General features: G+C 42.2%; 1 long non-coding RNA gene and 1 pseudogene across 1 annotated transcript; one reads left to right on the top strand and one right to left on the bottom strand.

Annotated features, from left to right (window-relative positions):
- Positions 1-386: 386 nt before the first annotated feature.
- On the bottom strand, positions 387-18,381 carry LOC111555340. The gene is made up of 6 exons (XR_002735502.2): positions 17,809-18,381; positions 14,747-17,164; positions 9,127-9,273; positions 8,366-8,401; positions 7,632-7,761; positions 387-1,115 (listed from the first exon to the last, which is right to left on the bottom strand). It is a non-coding gene; the product is annotated as an uncharacterized LOC111555340 (long non-coding RNA).
- Positions 10,065-10,547, top strand: LOC111555339 (annotated as a pseudogene).
- Positions 18,382-22,092: the final 3,711 nt, after the last annotated feature.

Below are 22,092 nucleotides of genomic sequence, written 5' to 3'. Positions count from 1 at the left end.
GCTTGAGCCCGGGAGGTCAAGGCTGCAGTGAGCTGAGATTGCACTACTGCACTGCACCCTCGGCGACAGAGCGAGACCCTGTTTCAAATTAAATTAAATAAACAAATACATACATAAAAAATCAGCCACTGGGAGAGTGCCTTGTAAACTGAGAGTGGCTTGGGGCAAGGAGTGCATAGTTAGTTGCAAAGACATGGTGCCTTTGAAATGGCTAGCAATACCTCAGTTCCCAGAAGGTGGCAGCACCTCATCAAGCCACACTTCATCTAGCGGGACTAAGCAGGTATTTCATTTATTCTACAAGATTTCTTTGTACTCTTTGTACAGCTGCTATGTGTTAGATTCTGGGCTAAGCACTGGAGATTATTGTATATGTACATACCTAATAGAAAATCTAATATATTAATATAAAATATGTATAAAATTATATATATAACATAACAAAACTTTCTTAGGAAGCCTACATTTTAGTTGAAGAGGCAGTTAGCACAAATAAGTGAATTATCTTCATAACTGTCAATTAACTCTCCAAACTCCAAGGGTTTATCTTCTCCAGGTTAGTGAGAAGTCCTTCTAGAATGTGTGACATATATCCTCTCCTCCTAGAACAAAATGTACTGAGCAGAACTTGAGTTCAAATACTGGGTCCACCAGGAAGTGATCGTGTTTGCCTATCCATGGGACAGATTAGATGAATTTTCCGAAGATGGTCACTGCAATATCTCCTACCTCATATGTTATGTGCATAATGTGACTTTGATACTCTTTTAATTGAGAGAAAGAGGTCTTTGTGCCATCCCCTTGAATCCAGGCTGACTTATCACTTCAGTGGCAGGACACTTTGTGACTTCTGAGGCTGGGTCATAGAATTCAATACAGCCTCCATCTCTGATGACACTGGAACCCAGCCACCATGCTATGAGGAAGCCTAAGTGTCCTGTGGAGAGATTATGTGGGAGGGAACCAAGGCCCCCAAGCCACAGCATTGGCTGAGCTCCCAGCCAACAGCCAGCATCAACTTGTGGATATTCTTGGAAGCAGATATTCCAGTCTCAAGATGAGTTGTCCCAGCTGATACCACATTGAGCAGAAATGAGCTGTTCCTGTTTGTCCAACTGTAAGCAAAAGAAATGATTTTCATTATTTTAAGCCATTTAAGTTTTAGAGTGGTTTGTTATGCTGCAATAGATAGAGATAATTCATTAATTAACATTTATGAGTGCCCCCTCTATGCTGGGCTCTTTGCTAAGAGCTGGGGATATATGGTAAACAGGACAGACAGTCTGTGCTATTATGGAATTTACTTCCTGGGTGGGAAAATGGATTGCCTTCAAAGTAAACTAATTTGCTGGCTAACCTAAACTTGAGGCTGTGACAAGGTTCCCAGGCTCCAGGCCCTTGTCCTTTTTGACGTTATCTCCAATATATTGCATATACAAATACCCTCCCTTTCCTCAGAGTCATTGTGATTCTCCGATGGGATAATAGCTATTAAGACCACACAAAGAGAAGCATGGGACTAAGGGTGAAGATAGACTGAGGATTTCTTAAAGGAAAGAGTTGTTCTTCCCCTCCCCTCAAGTCTGATAGGGGTCTTCAAGAGAGCCATTGGCAGAGCTTGGCCTGAGTCCCTTGAGCTGACTGGGGTACAAGAGCGAAGAGAACTGCCAAGGTCTCCTGTGAACCCACTCGAGAGGATGCTGGCAGGGCAAGGACCTGTGTGGGTGGGGAAGCCATCATAAGCAATTGGCTGGAGGCTGTGTCGTTCTTGTCAGGGAATGGTGCACCTGTGGGATGGTGTCTCCAGTGCACCCACCAGAGCACCCCACAAGAGAAAGAGCCAGCATTTGGACATCTGACCCACCCAGAGGGCATCAGCAACACTTTTCTGCCACTCTATCCCTCCTCTTTCTCCTTATCCAACTCTAGATGAGTCAGGAGTGGCATCATGAGTGGGTAAAGAGGAATGAGGAGTAAGGGAAGAAATAGTGAGGAAGCCAGCTACACTTCCTTTCCTCACCAGGTTTCCAAGCTGAGCCAGGGTAGCCTTCCATGTACCCACCTTGTCCATCTCCCCAGCCTGCCCAGCTTGTACTCCAGCTTTTTTGACCTCTGCAGGTCAAAACTCAAGGGATGGGGCAGGGAGACAGGTAAAGGGCAGGAAAGAGATTGACTGCCTGGGACTTCCCTAACGCATTGCTCCTGGAGTTGGCAGGTGGCTCTTTTTATTATTATTATTATTTTTTGAGGTGGAGTCTTGCTCTGTAGCCCAGGCTGGAGTGCAGTGGTGCAATCTTGGCTCACTGCACGCTCTGCCTCCCGGGTTCACGGCATTCTCCTGCCTCAGTCTCCCGAGTAGCAGGGACTACAGGTGACCACCACCATGCCCAGTTAATTTTTTATATTTTTAGTAAAGACGGGGTTTCACCATGTTAGTCAGGATGGTCTTGATCTCCTGACCTTGTGATCCACCTGCCTCGACCTCCCAAAGTGCTGGGATTACAGGCATGAGCCACCACGCCTGGTCAGCAGGTGGCTCTTTCTATCATGGGTGTTTTGAAGGTTCTTTGGGGATATCCATGCCCCATACCCCCTTGCAGTTACTGACACAGGTGATGTACTTTCCAGCCTTCTCCTGACAACTCCCATTCAACCCCTGGTCCTAGGAGAACATCTATGCAAATCAGTTGGGCTCCTATTGGCCCTCCAGGCAGCCCCCATGGGCAAATCCTTTTAAGACATCTCTCTCCATCTCAACGTACCTGGGACCAAGTATTCTCAATTCAAACATTCCACCTCACTTCCAAGGCCTGTGTGGTTCCCTTTTCTAGGTTCATCCACTGAGGGCAGACTATTATGCTAAACCATACACCTTTAGGCCTGGAAGGGTGGCCAAAGAGAGGGGAGTTTATGGACGTACCTGGGATCTGCAGTCTGGGATGTTCACATATATGCACTTCATGGTGTGGAACAGAACCAGGGACGAGAGGAAAAAAAGGATGAGGCCAGGGATCCATTTATTCTCTTGCCTCTGTCTGTAAATGTTACAGATAGGTGGGATAGGAGAGGAGGCTAAGATGTCCCCAGCAGCCCAGCAGAGGAAACAGCAGGTGCTAAGACTCTGAAGTGAGAGAGAACATTGTGCATTCTGGTGACAGGAAAAGGAGGGAAGGAGAGAGTGCTATCAGTCTCAGTAGGGGATGGAGGTGGACCGGTGGGGGAGGTGCATCACACAGAGCTCTGTGAGCCTCGGCAAATACTTCGATCTTATCCCAGAGTAGTAGGAAGTCTTGGAGTGGTTTAAACAGGTTAACAGTGTAAACAGACTGCATTTTAGACAGACCTCTTTTGCTGCTTTGCGACTTGGTGGTGGGGGTGTTGGGGGGAAGACACAAAGAGTAGATGCTTGAGGAAGAGTTGGGGTATTGATGTCATAGTGAGACATAAGAAGTGATGAACTGAGCTAGGGCAGGGCTTCTGGAGATGGTATCATGGACCATCAGCCACCTCAGGCTGCCTCTGGGCCCATGCCAGCTTCCCCAAATATAGCCTGGTGGCAGGTGGTAAACTAAAAAGTGAGAACCAATTCAGTCACCATTTTTCTGCAAGTTGCCACTTCATTTCAGAGTGTGTGGCACTTGAATGCATCTTTCTTACTTCTGGAGCTTAGACCAAAATCCCTGAGACAGGAAGAGACCCTGAAAAGTCACGTTACATGAAGAATGATTCTGCACCTGCAGGGATCCGAAATGCACTTCAGTGGCATAAAGATTATTTTAAGCTAAAAACATCTGAACAAACAGCAGCTGCAGAAACAAATAAACAAAAAGTGCCTAAACTTTGCTGACTCAAGCAGGACCTCCTAAACACTGCTGCCATAAATCCCCTCTCTAGGAAGTTTACAGCCAGAGAAGAGACTAATCATTGTCACCATAATGAGTAATTGCTTAAACAAATGTTATCTGAAACTTCATACCTTCCATTTGTTCTTCCATGGAAGTCCTCTCTCCACCTCCCTTTCTCCTTGTTAAGTGGGTATATAAACCCCTATTTTGGGCTGTTTAGACAGCCACATTTATCTGAAGACTCCTTTGAATAAATAAACTTCACCTTTTTTCCCTGTTAATCTGTCTGTGGTTGGTTAATCTGTAGACTCTGAACATAAATAGGTAAAGAAAAAGTGTTTTCTCCCAACACACTTTCCTTTTGCCAACAAGAGTATGGGAGACTGGCAAAGACTTTCTATCTGGTACTGGATTTTATCTTCCTGCCCTGCCAAAGTTGCTGAATAGCAGAGGGTTTGCTTATTGTCTCTTTCTTCCTCTCATGCATGTTAATTGGATTAGAAGAAATGGAGGAAAAGAGACCATATAGGAGACTGCATTGCCAAATGTACTACTAAAGGGTAGCAGAATACTCCACCCTAAAATATGCTACACTGGCATAAGGATTGTTTTGAACTGAAGGTAATTGAGAAGAAGCAGACACAAGAAAAGCTCTTTGCCCTCCCCATTTGCCTAAAACCAGGATATAACTTTACAAAGGAGTTCTTCCTCCTCTATCAGGAAGAACAAAGACCAACGACAACTTTAGGCCCTCATCAGCCTGAAGGTGGCACCAGAGGAGTAGACATAACAGACTTAACTGACTAGCCCTTATCTACCACAAATTTCCCATATATTTGCTTTCCCACAATTTTCTCCACCTGGAGACTCAAGGTCTTTTTCTTCTGTCTTGACACTTCTCTAAGAATGTATTGTTCCTTGTTGAAGATGCTACATAATTGAAATTCTAAGCCACTTGTTTGAGAATTAATCTTTCCCTGAGTATTTTCCATATATATATATAAAATATACATGTTAATACATTTCTCTTTGTTTTTCTCTTGTTAATCTGTCTGTTGTTACAGAGGGTCCCACACCAACTAGGAAGGGTAGAGGGGGTCAGGCACGGTAACTTATGACTGTAATCCCAGCACTTTGGGAGGCTGAGGCAGGTGGATCACCTGAGGTCAAGAGTTTGAGACCAGCCTGACCAACATGGCGAAACCCTGTCTCTACTAAAAATACAAAAACTAGTCAGGTGTGGTGGCGGGATCCTGTAATCCCAGCTACTCAGGAGGTTGAGGCAGGAGAATTGTTTGAACATGGGAGGTAGAGGTTGCGGTGAGCCAAGATCACACCCCTTCACTCACTCCAGCCTGGGCGACAGAGCAAGACTCCATCTCAAAAAAAAAGAAAAGAAAAGAAAAAAGAAAAAGAAGGGTAGAGGGAAAATTATTTTTTGTCCCCTACCTTATTTATATAAATCATTGTACTTCCAATTTAGCCACAAACAACGAAGAGCTGGTGTATGCTGTAGAATGGCTGAACAAAAGGAATGCTTTTTTGTTTTCAAAGTGATAATGGCCAGAGGGGTAGATAAGTTATGCTGGTTTACATTTAGTCTGGTTTAATCGCACTTAAGTAGAATGTTAAATGTCACCAAGTGGCTGATTATACGTTGATTGGACCAAAAACAGATTACTAGCTTCTGCATTAGTCTGCTAGAGTTGTCATAACAAAATACCATAGACTGGGTAAAACAGCAAACATTTAGTTCTCACAGTTCTAGAGGCTGGGAAGTGCAAGATCAAGGTGCTGACAGATTCAGTTCCTGGTAACAGTGACCACCATCTCACTGTGGGCTCACAGAACCTCGTCTTTATGTGCATGCAGAGAGTGAGCTGTGGTCTCTCTTCCTCTTCGTATGAGGACACTAATCCCATTATGGGTCCCCACCCTTCATGACCTCATCTAAACCTAATTAGTTCCCAAGGGCTCTACCTCCTAATACCATCACTTGGAGGGGCTGGGGGAGGGTGGCGTTCAGGTTTCAACATATGAGTTTTGGGTGGTCACAAACTACGAGTCCATAACACCTTCTCTGTAAATAAAGACTAGTTAAAAAGTATTGTAATGAATACAATACCAAATGTTCATGTTAAAATGTGTTGTTGTTGTTGTTGTTGTTGTTGTTGTTTTTCTGCCAGTCTTTTGTTAGATCTTGCCTGGAGACATCAAACCCTCCTTCTTGTTCCTTGCCTTCCAGAAACTCAATCTGCTCTTGCCAGGACTTATACATGGAGTACTTCTGTCAGAAAAATCAAGTGTAGGAAAAAATCTTTGTATTTCAATAGAAAACAATGCACCATCTGTAGCACACCTTCCTGCGTTATAAGATTCTAGGTCTGTACATTGTCTGAGCTATTTTGAAACTCTTTGTAAGTTATAACTGGTATATAAATGCTGTACTGTCTGGTAGTGATTTTAAATGACTTTCTCCTCACTGTGGAAAACTCAATTTTGACCTCATTTGCAATTTATCTTAACATTCCTTTACTCCATATAAATTTGTGCTGTTTTGAGCTTTCCTTTAAACTGGTTGTAACACCTGCCTGCTTTTCTTAGATCATATAAGTGAAGTAAATTCTTCAACATGTGCTAATTTTTACATCTGTATGAGAGTCATGATTTTACCTTTTTCTGAAAATTATCATTTAACACAGGAAAGCCTTTGGGGGGAAGTGGCAGGACTTGGCTTCCAAAGAAGAATGGACTGAATCTCTGAGCCCTGTGTCTCCCCCATCTAGGTTAGTGGCCACACATTCCCCAATTGCTCAGGCCCCAAAGCATTCAGGTCATTCTTGGCTCCTCCCTTTCTTGCACCCCCATCTCCAACCATGTATGGGCTAAATAATGTCTCCCCAAAGCTGTCTACATCCAAACCCTGGAACCTGTGAATATGTTTGTTATCTTACACAGCAAAAGGGACTTTGCAGATATGGTTAAATTAAGGATTTTGAGATAGGGATGGATTATCCAGGCAGACCAATTGTACCACAGGGAGGCAGAAGCATGATAGTCAGAAAAAGGAGATGTGAGGATCGAAGCAGGGTTGGAGAGATGTACTTTGAAAATGGAGAAAGTGGGCACATGCTAAGGAATGCAGGTGGCCTCTAGAAGCTAGAACAGTTGGGGGAATTCTCCCCTCAGAGCGTCAAGAAGGAACTAGTCCTGCTGCTCGCTTTTAGCCCCATAAGACTATTTTCAGATTTCCTACCTCCAAAATGGTAAAGGAATAAATTTATGTTGTTTTAAACCAGTAACTTTGCATCATGTGTTACAACAGCAATGGAAACCAATACAAATGCCATAGCAAATTATGTTGGCTTCATCTTCAAAATGTAGCCAGGATCCAACCACTTTTCCCCAGTGCTGCTGTTAGCATTCGGGGCCAAGCCAGTTACATTCCTTGCCTAGGCTGTTGCAATGGCCTGCATACAGGTCTCCTTGTTTACCCTGACCACCCAGCCTTTTCTGCTCCCTGGATGCAGTATTTGAGTCTCTCGATATGCTGCCTAGGAGGCCCTCTGGCTTTCACACCTGAGGCTTTCTCCAATGCTTCAGTAGCTCCCAGGCAATGGCCATCCAATTCCATTGTCTTTATGATGACTACTTGATAGTTCACACAGGCCTGGTACATTCCACCCACCAGGGCATTCCTTCTCTCCATATGCCATCCTAGTTCACCATGCAGGACAGCTTTGACAATTGCACTACCTCAGTTTGCTGGGGCTACTTGTACTTTACCTACAATCAGCATTGCTTTCTTGGACCACTGCTGGTATAAGCTGTTGCAGGTCAGGTTCTCTGGATTCTGACTCTGAGATGCAGATTTGCCTGCAGGCAGGTTTTTGGGGAGTGCTCATGAGATCAACACCTGTGGAAGAGGGATGGAAGCAGATGAACTCCCGTGGGGAGTGAGGTGGACTGTGGAAATGCCATGCAGCCACAACCAAGGTCACTGCTCGCAATCCCAGAGGGAGCTCTGGAGCTGGAGCAGTGCTTTGGAACTGTCTGCACAGGGTGCAAGAAGGTCAGACTTTTATGCCATGCATTAGTGAGTCATTGAACGTGGGTTAATTTCGAGAAAGGAGTGCTACTTTTTTTGTGTTTGTTTGTTTTTGTTTTTTTCTAGAGATGGAGTCTTGCTCTGTCGCCCAGGCTGGAGTGCAGTGGTGTAATCTCCACTCAATGCAACCTCCGCCTCCTGGATTCAATCGATTCTCCTGCCTCAGACTCCCATGTAGCTGGGATTACAGGCGCACACCACCATGCCCAGCTAATTTTTTGTATATTTAGTAGAGATGGGGTTTCTCCATATTGGCCAGGCTGGTCTCCAACTTTTGACCTCAGGTGATCCACCCACCTTGGCCTCCCAAAGTGCTGGGACTACAGGCGTGAGCCACCACGCCTGACCAGGAGTGCTACTTTGAACAAGGCAGTGCTCTTCAACCATGAGCAACCCTTGGAGAGGGACTCACCTGAGAGCTTTTGGCCGCCAACCTTCAGGATGAGTTCTGAAAGGGGTGGGAGAGCAGCATGTCTGAGTGCCAAACTGTAGCATCTATCACAGTGAACTTTGATAGAAGTTACATTAGATTTTACCACTATCCTCCTTAAATTCCTCCAGTGGCTTAAAATGAAATCCGTGGGTAACAGATGCTACACACTCTGGCCACTGATTAACTTCAGAAGTATCTTACCATTCTCCTCCTGGCTTATGTGCTGCAGCTATATTAGCCTTCTCTCTTGCCATTTGCTCAACAAGTATTTATTGAATATTGACTATGGATCAATGTTCTAAATTGGGGCTAGAACTGTGGACCATAAGCTAAATTGTGGGACTGCTTTTGTAAATAAAGTTTTATTGGAACACAGCAACACCTATCTGTTTAAAAGTCTTTTCTATGGCTGCTTTTGTGTTACAACAACAGAGTTGAGTAGAGGCCATACAGCCCCAAAGCCTAAGATATTTACTACTTGATCTTTTACAGAAAAAGTTTACTGACATTTCTTTTAGATCAGTGCTGCCTGATACACACAGACACATACACACTCACACACTGCAGATCACAATTTAAGTTTATAAAAAAGAGAAATACATTTTAATAATGTATTTTATATAACTCAGTATCTACCAAATATTTTAACATATAACCAGTATAAAAAACTATCAGTGAATTATTTTACATTTTTCTTTTAATACTAAGCCCTTAAAATTCCGTGTATATTTTACACTTACGGTGTATTTTGAGGTAGGACAGCCATTTTTCAAGTGCTCACTACCCACACGTGGCTAGTAGCTACAATATTGGATGGTGCAGTTCTAGAAGTAACACAGCAGTGAGTAAAGCTGACCAAATTCCCTGCTGTCATGAAGCTCACATTCCTATGGGAGAGAGAGGCAATACACAAATAGGTAAAGTGGATTTTATGCCCACTGGTGATAAGCGGTGCCCATGATGTCACAGAGAACAAATGGAAGCGTTATATTTAGACAGACTCTCCTGGACTCTGCCTTGGCTGATCTCATCCCTCCCCTTGGCAGATTTTAATCTGTATGGCTTCCCTGTAATAAAACACAACTATGAATACAACAGCTTTCTGTGAATTCTGTGAGCCCTGCTAGCAAGTTATGTAACCTGAGGGTGGTTTTTGGGTGGTTGTGCACCCTAAATTGCGTTTGGTGTCAGAAGCGAGGGTGGTCTCTTGTGGGGACTGTTCTCTCTAACTGCACAATTGGCTTAAACTCTTTGCAGAAGGTGGTGTGTGAGTAAAGACCAGAAGAAAATGAGGGGACTGGCCAGGGGCTGTGGCCTGGGGCAGAGTGAGCAAAGGGGAGTGGAAGGAGATGCCTTCTTTACTCACTGCCTTAGATAAACCACTTTATGCATAGACCAAATGCTCATGCTTTAAAATTGTAGCATCAGGATTAAGGTTCAGGTTAACATTGAGGTTAGGGCAAGGGGCTGAAGATTAAGGTGAGTTTTAGTGTTTTGTTTGGTCTAGGATTAGAGTCGGGATGTGGCCAGGGTTTAGGCTTTATTGTTTAATACTCAGTGTTCAGACATTTCTAGTTAAGAGCAGTGCAGTCTGTTGGTCTGCAGCTGTGAGAAGAACACTCCACAGACTTGTGCCCGCCGGCGGCCTCCCCGTATCCCTGTGACCGCAGCAGCAAAGATGGACTCAGGAGAGCAAGTTGCTGAGGAAGTATGTCACATTTTTCATGACATGAAAGTTCATAAATGCTCCACACCAGAAGAAATCAAGAAAAGAAAGAAGACTGTCATTTTTTGTCTCAGTGCAGACAAAAAGTGCATCATTGTAGAAGAGGGCAAAGAGATCTCGGCTGGAGATACTGGTGTAACCATAACCGGTCCTTTCAAGCACTTTGTGGGAATGCTTCCTGAAAAAGATTGCTGCTATGCTTTATATGATGCAAGCTTTGAAACAAAGAAATTCAGAAGAGTATTGTTTGTTTGTTTGTTTTTGTGGGCACCAGAACTACCACCTCTGAAAAGTAAATGATCTACACAAACTCTAAGGATGGAATCAAAAAGAAATTTCAAGCAAATGAACCAGAAGATCTCAGTTGGGTTTGTACTGCTGAAAAGTTAGAAGGGTGGGTACTTGATTGCAGCTTTTGAAGGATCCTCTGTGTAGACCATCATTCAGTGCCACAAATGGAAAGCTTCCATGTTTAATGTTATCCACTTGCTAAATAAATAAAGCAACCGTATGTTTTTAAAGAAGAGAAAACAAGAGTAGTGCTCAGATAGAATGTGTAGCTCATGGAATTCAGTACTGGGGATCATGTTTACTTCCTGGTGTGTGCATTTGCTAAACAGGATTCTGCTAAACAGCCAAGGATACATACCCTCTTTTAATTAAATAATAGAAGCCAATTGAGCATTGTCTTAGAGTTTGTGGAGAAAACGTGTAATCCTAGAAATTATGCCCATTCGTGTATTATCAATGTGTACAAGTCACAGAAAGACATTTTGGAAAGTATATTGCCCAGGAACTTTTTCTGAAAAGGGTAATATGGCTGAAAGGATTCAGCCAAAAGAAAACTAAATTCAAATAAAATAAATTAAAATGAAGACAGCTTCTGTAATAAAGAGGCATTTTTATGTGAAGAGGCATTTTATGTAACTATTGATAACAGTGAAACCAGTTATAAATAATTAAATCTAAATATTTCTGATAATATGGAAAAGAAAGAGGTTTGATGTGAAAAATTAGTAAGGAATTAAGCTTATATATTTTTCCAACACTTTTGAGTCATATGAGGGGAGAAGTTACAGTGTCCAGAATTTTGATGATCTGAGAGGTAAAAAGTGAAGAGTTATTTAAACAAAAATAGTTGTTAGGCTGGGTGCAGTGGCTCATGCCTGTAATCCCAGCACTTTGGGAGGTTGAGGTGGGAGGATCACTTGAGATCCGGAGTTCGAGACCAGCCTGGCCAACATGGCGAAACCTCGCCTCTACTGAAAACACAAAAATTAGCCAGACATGGTGGTGCATATAATACCAGCTACTCAGGTGGCTGAGGGATGAGAATCACTTGAATGCGGGAGGTGGAGGTTGCAGTGAGCAGAGATTGCATCACTGCACTCCAGCCTGGGTGACAGAGCAAGACTCTATTTCAAAAGAAACAGTTGTGAAAGTGATAAATGCACAACGTAAAGACATTTGAACCTGAGGAAAGGCGTGCAACTAAGAGTGATGAAAGGTAAACCTTCATCCTGGGCTTTCCCTTCATTGCTCTTCTGAGATGGATTCACTCTTTCCTGCCCGTGTCTTTCTTTGGTTTCCTTATTTTGTTGGAACACATCATAAGTACGATGAAAGGTATGTTTATTCTACCATTTTGCTGTATTGGTGATTGAGCTAGATCTAGAATTCTAGAACCTTGAAGGCTTGCTTTTTGTCTTCTAGCACCTAGGATTGCTGATGGCATTCTGATACCTTATTACTTTTATTTTTGCAGGTGACAATTTTACTGCTGCTATCATTTTTGTGTGTGTACCTGAAGACTTTAAGATTGCCTCTTCATTTTTGGTGTTCTGAAACTTGACAATGATGTGTCTAGTTGAAGGTCTTTTTTTCATTCAGCCTATTTAGTAACTGGGGAGGGGAACTTTGAGTGTCTTCAGTCACCTACATGAATTAACCTAGCCCTTTACTTCAAATATAAATGGGCCACCATGGACCACCAGACATTTCTGCAAAACCAACAGTAAAATTGAGAAGGACTAAGATGAACAAACAGGAAAAAAAAAAGAAACCCAGATAGCATTCAGGGAACTGAAAGTTGTAAAGTGCTGACTGGTCTCTCTCTCTGAATCCATGACCACTGAAACCTCAAGTAGCTCAGAGTGCTGCTCAGCAACTGTCCTTCTTTTCCCCATTCCATCCACTTCCCTAGGTGATGACTTTATAGCTTACCTCTTTCAGACCTCCAGTGCAGCCTCCCCATCCCACCTCAACTGATTACTTTGCTCCTTACTTTCTTGAGAATTAGAAGTGTCAGAAGAGAATTTTCATGAGCTCCCATTGCCAGATCCACCCAGTCTCCTGACACAGTACTCACATGCCTTGTCTTCCTTCCTATTAGTGTGCAGTAATTGTCTCTACTCTTAGGTCAGGCTGGCTCCTTCCCTGACCTTAGATCCTATCCTCTCTCTGCTTCTTAAGGACATGACTTCACCATTCTCTGCCTTCTCTCCTGAATCATCATTTCTCCCCACTCTACTGTATTATTCTCATCTGCAAACATGCTGTTATTTTTCACATCTTAAAAACAACAAAGAACATTTCCACTTCCCCCTCCAGCTACTGCCTTTCATCTTCCATTCTCTCTCTCTCTTTTTTTTTTTTTTTTTTTTTTGAGACCGAATCTCACTCTGTCACCCAGGCTGGAGCGCAGTGGCGTGACCTTGGCTCACTGCAATCTCTGCCCCGCCGGTTCAAGCGATTCTCTTCCCTCAGCCTCCTAAGTAGTTGGGACTATAGGCACGTGCCACCACGCTCAGTTAATTTTTGTATTTTTAGTAGAGACAGAGTTTCGCCATGTTGGCCAGGCTGATCTTGAACTTCTGACCTCAAGTGATCAGCCCGCCTTGGCCTCCTAGAGTGCTGAGATTACACGCATGAGCCACAGCGCCCACCCCCATTCTCCCTTAATCAAGATTTTGTCCCCACGACTCTACCCAAACAAATCTTGTCAAGTTCAACAATGATCTCCCTATAACTAAACCCAAAGGTCAATTTGCAGGCCCCAGATTCCACTGGATGCAGGGAATCATGCCAGCTACCTTGAAGCACCCGTCTTTACTTGGCTTCCAGGACCCCTGCACTCTCCTGGTTTGCCTCTGAGCTCACTGGCAGCTCCTTCTCACTCTCTATTGGTGGTTCTCCCTCTATTGTCCGCCCTTCTAATATTGGGATCTCCAGGACTCAGTTCTTGACCTCTTCTCTTCTTTATCTACACTTCACGAATTTCTTTTTAAAGTCCATCTATATATAATATTTACAATCCTGACTTCTTTCCTCTGATCTCAAGGCTCATGTATTTCACTGCCTTGTAACATATCCTTTTGGATCATAGGCATCTCATGCTTAGAAAGTCCAAAATTGAGCTTTTGACCTACTCCTCACCTCCAACATGGCTTCTTCCACAGTCCCCCTCATCCCTCAGTAACTGCTAATTCAGGTCTCCTAGTTCTTAATCTGAGAACACAGGAATCTTCTCTTTTCCTCACATGACACATCCCATGCATTATGTATTATATAAAACATACACATTATATATCCAGAATCTGACATCTCATAATCATCTCCATTTAAGTGGTCCAACCTATCATCATTTCACACCAGAAGCTTCTGAAATAATCTCCTAACTAGAGTAGCCAGTTTGTCTCAGTTTGCCTGGCACTTTCACAGTTTTTGCACTGAAAGTCCAGTCTCAGGAAATCCCTCAGCCCCGCACAAACCAGGATTATTTGCCATCCTACTTATAACTGGAATCTTCTCTTCTTCTGTTGCCTCTTACAGTCCATTTTCAATACAGCTAGGGTGATTCTTTTAAAATGCAAATTTTATTATGTCACTTCTCTGTTCAAAATCCTTCAATGGCTCCCTACCCAACTTAGAAAGAAAGCTATTGCTTTCAGTGGCCCACAAGACTATAGGATCCACAGGCTTGTAGGAAAAGAAGGGAAGTTCAGTTTTGATCAGGCTGATATTGCAGTACTGTGGAATGTTCAACTGGCAAGGTCCAAAATTGAATGGAGTATCGAGAATATATTCTGTTTGTAAAACAAAAATAGATTACTATGGAAAAACTTGCAAGAAAGAATTCTAGGAAATTAGAAATATTTGTTAAAATGAAAAAAGTCAATGGTAGGCCTGAAAGACAAAATTATAGAAGCTCTGTCTTGTGATACTAATGATATTTCACAAGTAATGTGCATATGATATAGTTATATATTATATAAGATAAAAAATATATAAAATAAAGACATACAAATACATACATTAAAAAATACATTTACAACATGATGCACCAAATTCCCATAATCTTCAGTGTGCACCTTTCCAAACCAAGGACACTCTTCTACATAACCAGCATACAATTCTGCCAGTCAGGAAATAAGAAATCAGCTCTAACACTAACATCTAATCCAAAGAATGTATTCATATTTCGCCAGCTGTCCTAACAATGTCTCTTTCCTGTCCAGGCCAGGATCACACTTTGCACTTCATACTCAAGTCTCTTTAGTCTCTTTCGATCTGGAATAATTCCTTGGTATCTCCCCCTGTTTTTCATGATCTCAATAGTTTGAAAGAGTGCAGACCTTTCAGTCTGTAGGACGAAGCTCAGCCTGGTTCCACCAATGTTTCCTTAGGACTGGATTCACACTTGTGTTCTGGGAGTGCCGAAGCTCAGCCTGGTTCCACCAGTGTTTCCTGGGTTCACACGTACGTTCTGGGAGTGCTATATGGAAGGGAGGCTGTCATCTTCTCACTGCATCACACGAGGGGGCATACAATGTGGGCTCATCCCCACACTGGGGATGGCCATCTTTAGCACCTGGTCAATTTGTGTCAGGTTTCTCCACATTAACTAATCATTTTTCTATTTGTAATTGATGAACATTTTGTGGGAAGATATTCTCAAACTATGCCAATATCCTGTATCCCATTAAATCTCCACTAACTCGATTTAGTAGCTATTGATTACTTTTGCCTGAATTAACCACCGTTATGGCAGTTGTAAATGGTGGTTTATCTATTATCATCATTCCTACGATATATATTAGCTGCTGTGCTACTATAAGGAAGACATTTCCCTTTTCCTCCGCTTACTTTTTTCCTTTTTAAAAAAATTACTCATAGTCAATCCTCTACTTATTTTTATTGATGAAGGCTCAGGGATTCCTATTTTATTCAGCCGATTTAATCCATTATCATCAGTATTTATTTTAATATCGATTATTCCAGATTTGGCTAGATGATAACTTTTGACGTTTGTACCCATGAGCTATAGACATGTCCCCATTGTTCTTTGAGTAATTCTTTACTTGCTGGCACAAGAAAATGTTTCAGGTTCATCTTGCAATTTCCCTGCCTTGGCCTTGGAATTACTTATTTCTGCAAAAGTGCTAAAGTTGAGAATGATATTTGGAGACTATAATCTAGGTACTTGGTTGCTTATTGCTTCTGGGCCTCCCTGCCTCATGTTGGCATAGGATGGGAAAGTCAGAAGCTGGGGACACTCCCCCTCTCTCAAGAGCAAAGTAATTTCTCAACTTTCATAGGCCACAAGACTTACTCATCACTGCGTCTATCTGCATCTTCCTTCTTTTAATCAGCTTCTTTGCCTGCAGGTGGGTCTCTGTGCCCATCCGCCTTGAGTCTGACCTGACCGCTGAACTGCCCACCATTATCGGCTACGGAGTCTGAAATGCCCAAACTATGAGAGCAATAACCTGCTTGTCTCTGTCCAGTCTATAGACTGGTTAATCTTGGGTTTGGGTTCTACCTCTAGTCTAATAACTTTAGGTCAGGGCAGTTAGTGATGTTACAATAGTGGCTGGGACAGCCCTGACTGGGCTGTAGAGAAGATGGTGCAGTTTCTCAAGGGAGGAATGAGTCCTGTGGAGGACCCTGACTCCATTTGCCACATTCTATAGCTGTACATTAGGTTCTTATAGAGAAGTTTTTAGATTTTCAGAAGTGAGGACATTTGGTAAAGGTTCTGTGAATCTGAACATTAAGGATAATTTTGGGTTCGTGGATCACACTGATCTAACTCCAGCACTTCAATTTCTCAGATGAGTAAACTGAGGCCCAGAGAGAACAAGAGACTTGTCCTCATGTACATGGCCTGTCAACAGCAGATCTGGGATTAGAACCAGGGCTGGCCATCCAGTGAGGCAAGAGAAACATCTAAGATGCAAAATATAAGGAAGCCCTCACCCTCAGGGTCATGCAAGTGCCCTAGGGGCTTCCCTTGACTCACCCTAGGCCCAGCCCAGATTAGAACTCTAGGGTCCTGCTTGCCAGGAGGGAGAGATATCACATCTGGCTTTAAGTATATGGGTAAGAGGGACTGATGGGGAGTTTTCCTGTGTTGCCACCTTCAGGGAGAAGGAAGTTCTTGAGGAACGCTGGTTAAGCTAGTGTCTCCAAAGTGAAGGATCCAGTAGCTTGGGATGGCTGCTCGCTGGAGAAGCTTGAATTATCCTGCATGCACAGAGCACTGAGGCCCCTTCAGTCTGGGTGCAGAGTTCCTGGCCTGGGTTATCTTTAGCTGATTGCTGAGAGTTGCAGCATTTCTCAGCCCTGGTGATGGACACTTCTCTTTTTCCCCGTCTCGTAAAAATAGACCTTCCCTCCAGCCAGACCTGCCTTGTTAGATCTGTTGTTACATAGACAGGACATGTAGGGTTTGTGCTTTTCTAGCCTCCAGTCTGGTGTCTGCTTCCTTCATGTGGAACTGCTTACTAAGAATTTAACCACAGGAGGATTTTAAGAAAGTAAATGTTGGCTTTGTTGTTGGTTGAGGTTAAAAACAAAACAAAACAACAATAACAAAAAACCATCAAGATAGTCAAAAATAATAAAGGAGAGAAGAACAAAAGAGAAACATCCGAACCATTTTGTGACCCTTTTTCTGCTGCTGCCCTGGTGCAAGGCGCAATCCGTTCTCACTTGGATTCCTGCTGCACTCTCACCCGGATTTGGTGTATGCTCAACAAGGCAGCTGTTTGCTAATGTACAGATTAGGCAAGAAAATGGAAATGAAATAAAAGGCTTTCATATTGGAAAGGAAGAAGTAAAACTACCTCTATTCACAGATTATATGATGATGTGTATCCACTAAATCCATTGAGAAACTATCAGAATTAATTAATGAGTTTAACAAGGTTGTAGGATATGCATTCAATATGTAACAACCAATTTCTATACCTTTGCAATGAACAATCCAGAAATGAAATTAAGGAAACAATATTTATAGTAGCATCAACTAGAATAAAACACTTAGGAATAAGGTTAAAAGAAGTGCAAAACTCATACTCTAAAAACTACAAAACAGATTTGAGAGAAATTAAAGAAAACTAAATAAACGGGAAGACATCCCATGTTCATAATCAGAAGAAAATAAATATTGTCTCAAATAGATAATAAATATTAAGCATTGAAATAGCAATATTCCCCAAATTGATCTATAGATTCAATACAGTTCCTATCAGTATCCCAGCTGGCTTTTTAATAGAAATTGACAAGTTGATCCTAAAAATTATATGGAAACTCAAGGAACCAGAAAAGCCAAAAACAATCATAAAAAAGAAGAAAAAATTAGGACTCATACTTCCTAATTGCAAAACAATAATCAAGACAATGTGGTACTTACTTAAGGATAGACACACAGATTAATAAAACAGAATTCAGAGTTCAGAAATAACCCCATTTATCTATAGTTAGGTGAATTTTGATAAGGAAGTCAAGACTATTCGATGGGGAAAAATGAGTCTTTTCAACAAATGGTGTTGGGATAACTGTATAGCCTCATACAAAAGGATGAAATTGGACTCTTACATTGTGTATAAAGATTAAACCAAAGTGCATCAAAAACCAAAATGTAAGAGCCAGAATTATAAACTCTCAAAAGAAATTATTGGTATAAGTTTTCATGACCTTGAATTTGGCAATGGATTCTTAGATATGACACCAAAGGCACAAGCAATAAAAGAAAAAAAAATTGGAGTTCATAAAAATTAAAAACTTGTGTTTCTAAGGATACGACCAAGAAAGCAAAAAGACAACTGATAGAACGGGAGAAAAGATTTGTAAATCTAGAAGATATAAAGACCACACACAACTCAATTTTAAAAGGATACACAGCCCAATTATTGGGCAAAGGATCTGAATAGCCATTTCTCCTAAGACATGCAAGTGACCCCTAAGCACGTAAAAAGATGCTCAACATCAGTAGTCATCAGGAAAATGTAAACCAAAACCACTGTGAGATAATACTTCACACCCACCATGAGGACTACAGTAAAAATAATCAGATAAGTGTTAGCAAGGATGTGGAGAAAGAACCTTCAAGTACTGCTGGTAGAAGTGTAAAATGGTTTAGCCACTTTGGAAAACAGTGACAGTTCAGCAAAATTTACACATAGTTACTATTTGATCCACCAATTCACTCCTACATGTATACACAAGAGAAATGAAAACGTGCTTCCACTCAAAGATTTTTACATAAATGATCATAACAGCATTCATAAAAGCCCAAAAGTCCATTAACTGATACATAGATAGATGTAGTATATTCATACAATGAAATGTTATTTGGCCATAAAAAGGAATGAAGTACTAATACATGCTACAACACGGATAAACCTTGAAAACATTATTCCAAGTGAAAGCAGACAGTCGCAAAAGACCACATATTATATGACGCCACTTGTAGGAAATGTCAAGAATAGGCAAATACGTAGAAACAAACAGAAAGTAGACTCCTAGTTACTTAGACCTAGCAGGGGGAAGGGATTAATGAGAATACTGTGAAGTGCTGGCTAAGGGGTAGGGTGTTTCTTTTTGAGCTGACGAAAATATTTAAAAATTCACTGTGATGATGATGCCAAGGCTGTGGAGAAATAGGAATGCATTTACACTATTGGTGGGAGTGTAAATTAGTTCAACCATTGTGGAAGACAGTGTGGCAATTCCTCAAGGATCTAGAACCAGAAATACCATTTGACTCAGCAATCCCATTACTGGGGATATACCCAAAGGATTATAAATCGTTCTACTATAAAGACACATGTTCACGTATGTTTATTGCAGCACTATTCACAATAGCAAAGACTTGGAACCAACCCAAATGCCCATCAACGATAGACTGGATAAAGAAAATGTGACACATATACATCCTGGAATACTATGCAACTGTAAAAAAGAATGAATTAATGTCCTTTGCAGGGACATGGATGAAGCTGGAAACCATCATTATCAGCAAACTAACGCAGGAACAGAAAACAAAACACCGCATATTCCCACTTATAAGTGGGAGCTGAACAATGAGAACACATGGAACAGGGAGGGAAACATCACACACTGGGGCCTGTCGGGGGGGATGAGGAGCAAGGGGAGGAGGAGTATTAGGACAAATACCTAATGCAAGCAGGGCTTAAAACCTAGATGACAGGTTGATAGGTGCAGCAAACCACCATGGCACATGTATACCTATGTAACAAACCTACATGTTCTGCACATATATCCCAGAACCTAAAGTAAAATAAAGAAAAAATCACTGTTGTGATGGTGGCACAATTCTGAGAATGTACAATTAAGCATGATATTATACTTTGTAAATGAGTGTATTGTATGGAATATAAATTCTATCTCATTAAAGTTGTCTGTATCTATACAAATTGGATCATATCTTGCCTCTCCTGAGCATCGTCCAAGAGCTCTCCGTTCCTTTAGAAGAGTAATTTCCAAGTCCTCCTAATGTCCTACAAGGCCGCACAGGATCCAGAACCCTCATCACTACCTCCTGGTCTCATCTCCTATTCCTGTACTCTTTCTCTTTGTTATCCCTCTAACTGGACTGCTTTCCTCCCTTATAACTGCATGGCTCATACCCTTCCTTCTTCCAACTCTTTATTCAAATGTCACTTTCTCAACTAATTGACTCTGACCATTCTATTTAAAATTGTAGTTGTGACCCTACTGCCTTGTTCCATTTTTCTTTTCCATAGCACTTATCATCTCAGCAGGTGTGATAGTCAAAATACTTAACAGTCCATCCAATAGGGTAGAGAACTATAGGGTACGAAACAAGGTAGGGATTCAGGAGACCCCTGCTGGGCTGAGCATGAACCCTGTAGTTACTGGATCATAAAGAGATCAGGGTGGTGGTGTTCCTGGAAAGGGGCAAGGAAGCTAGTGGGCACTCAGGCCTTAGGGCAGAGGTACAGAAATATTTCCACTGGACTGGCAGACTAGCACCTGATAGATATCTGATCTACTTGTTTTATATTACATAAGTTTCTTGTTATGCTTATTATCAGCTTCCCCTATTAGGATATAAGTGCCACAAATGCAGGAGCTTTGTCTATTTTGTTTACAGTTATATTCCCAGCCCCAAGAGAAGCACATAGCAGGCTTTAAAAAACATTTGTTGAGTTTAAGAGATAACAGTATGTGGATTTTGGAAATAGGCACCAAATCTGTACAACCTGGACCTTTGATGTTAAGATTTTCCAGCTGCCACACATGTTGAGAAGGTCTGTGTGTTGATGGCCCAAGACAAGCACCCTGGTTTTATCAGTTACTGAAAATGCCATACAAAGAAGAAGGGGACTAAGTTCCTGGACATAGAGGTGGGGAGGGAGTGGATTAGTCAGGATTCTTGGTTGCAAGATACAGAAACTAAATTCATACTGTAAGGACAGGAAGGAGTTAATGGCTCACATAACTGAAAAGTTCAGGGTTTTATCTGGCTTCAGATGCAGCTGGATCCAGAAATTCCAACACTGTCATCAGAAAATTATCTCTTCATTCCTTTGCCCTGCTTTCTTCTAAATCACCTTCATTCACAGACCAGATCTCCCCAAGTTGTAGCAAAAAAATCACAGGCAGTTCTAGATTTAGTTCTAGCAGCTGAGTACATGTCTTTGGGAAGACAGGACCCTTTGCTGCATAGTTGGCCCAGGTTGGATGACAGGCAATCCAGAAGAGAATCTGCCTGTGATTCAGACAGACCCATGTCCAGGAGGATGGAAGTCCAGTTACCCACAAGGAGGAAAGAGGCCCACTGGGTTCACACCAAATCCTTTGTGGCTTTCAATTACTCTTGGCTAAGGGTCATGGTATGGTATTGGATTCTTGACATATTTCGATGGTAGAGTGGGCAAGATTTGCTGATGGATTAAATGTAAGGAGTTGGAGAGGAGTCCAGGATGATCCAAGATACACATCTAGGCAACTAAATATATCAAAATGCCATAAGCCAAGAGGGAACACTGAGGAGATGTTTTGGGTGGAAGTCTGTAGGTCAGACCTACTCATGTAACTTTGAGACACAACTAGAGGAAGATGTTAGGGAAACACTTGATGTACAATCTACAGTTCAGGAAGGTGCTCAGGTGGGAAATACAAATTTCAGGGTCATCAGAAAAGGATTATATTTAAATCCATGAGCCTGGCTGAGCATGTAGGGAGCAAATATAGACAGAACAATGGAAGGAGAAAGAAGTGAGTCTTATGGCCGGGCGCGGTGGCTCAAGCCTGTAATCCCAGCACTTTGGGAGGCTGAGACGGGCGGATCACGAGGTCAGGAGATCGAGACCATCCTGGCTAACATGGTGAAACCCCGTTTCTACTAAAAAAAAAAATACATAAAACTAGCCGGGCGAGGTGGCGGGCGCCTGTAGTGCCAGCTACTCGGGAGGCTGAGGCAGGAGAATGGCGTGATCCCGGGAGGCAGAGCTTGCAGTGAGCTGAGATCCCGCCACTGCACTCCAGCCTGGGCGACAGAGCGAGACTCCGTCCCAAAAAGAAAAAAAAAAAAAGTGAGTCTTGAGATGCTAAAACATTAAGAGGTGGGGAGATGAACCAGAAAGGAAGACTGAGAAAGAGATCCAGCAAAGTAAGAGGAAAACCAAAAGAGGAGGAAGAGGGAATT

This window comes from Piliocolobus tephrosceles, chromosome 2, assembly GCF_002776525.5.
Source record: "Piliocolobus tephrosceles isolate RC106 chromosome 2, ASM277652v3, whole genome shotgun sequence".
Lineage (NCBI taxonomy): Eukaryota > Metazoa > Chordata > Mammalia > Primates > Cercopithecidae > Piliocolobus > Piliocolobus tephrosceles.
The sequence above is the reverse complement of the archived record's forward strand: the minus strand, read 5'-3'. Positions and strand labels throughout refer to the sequence as shown.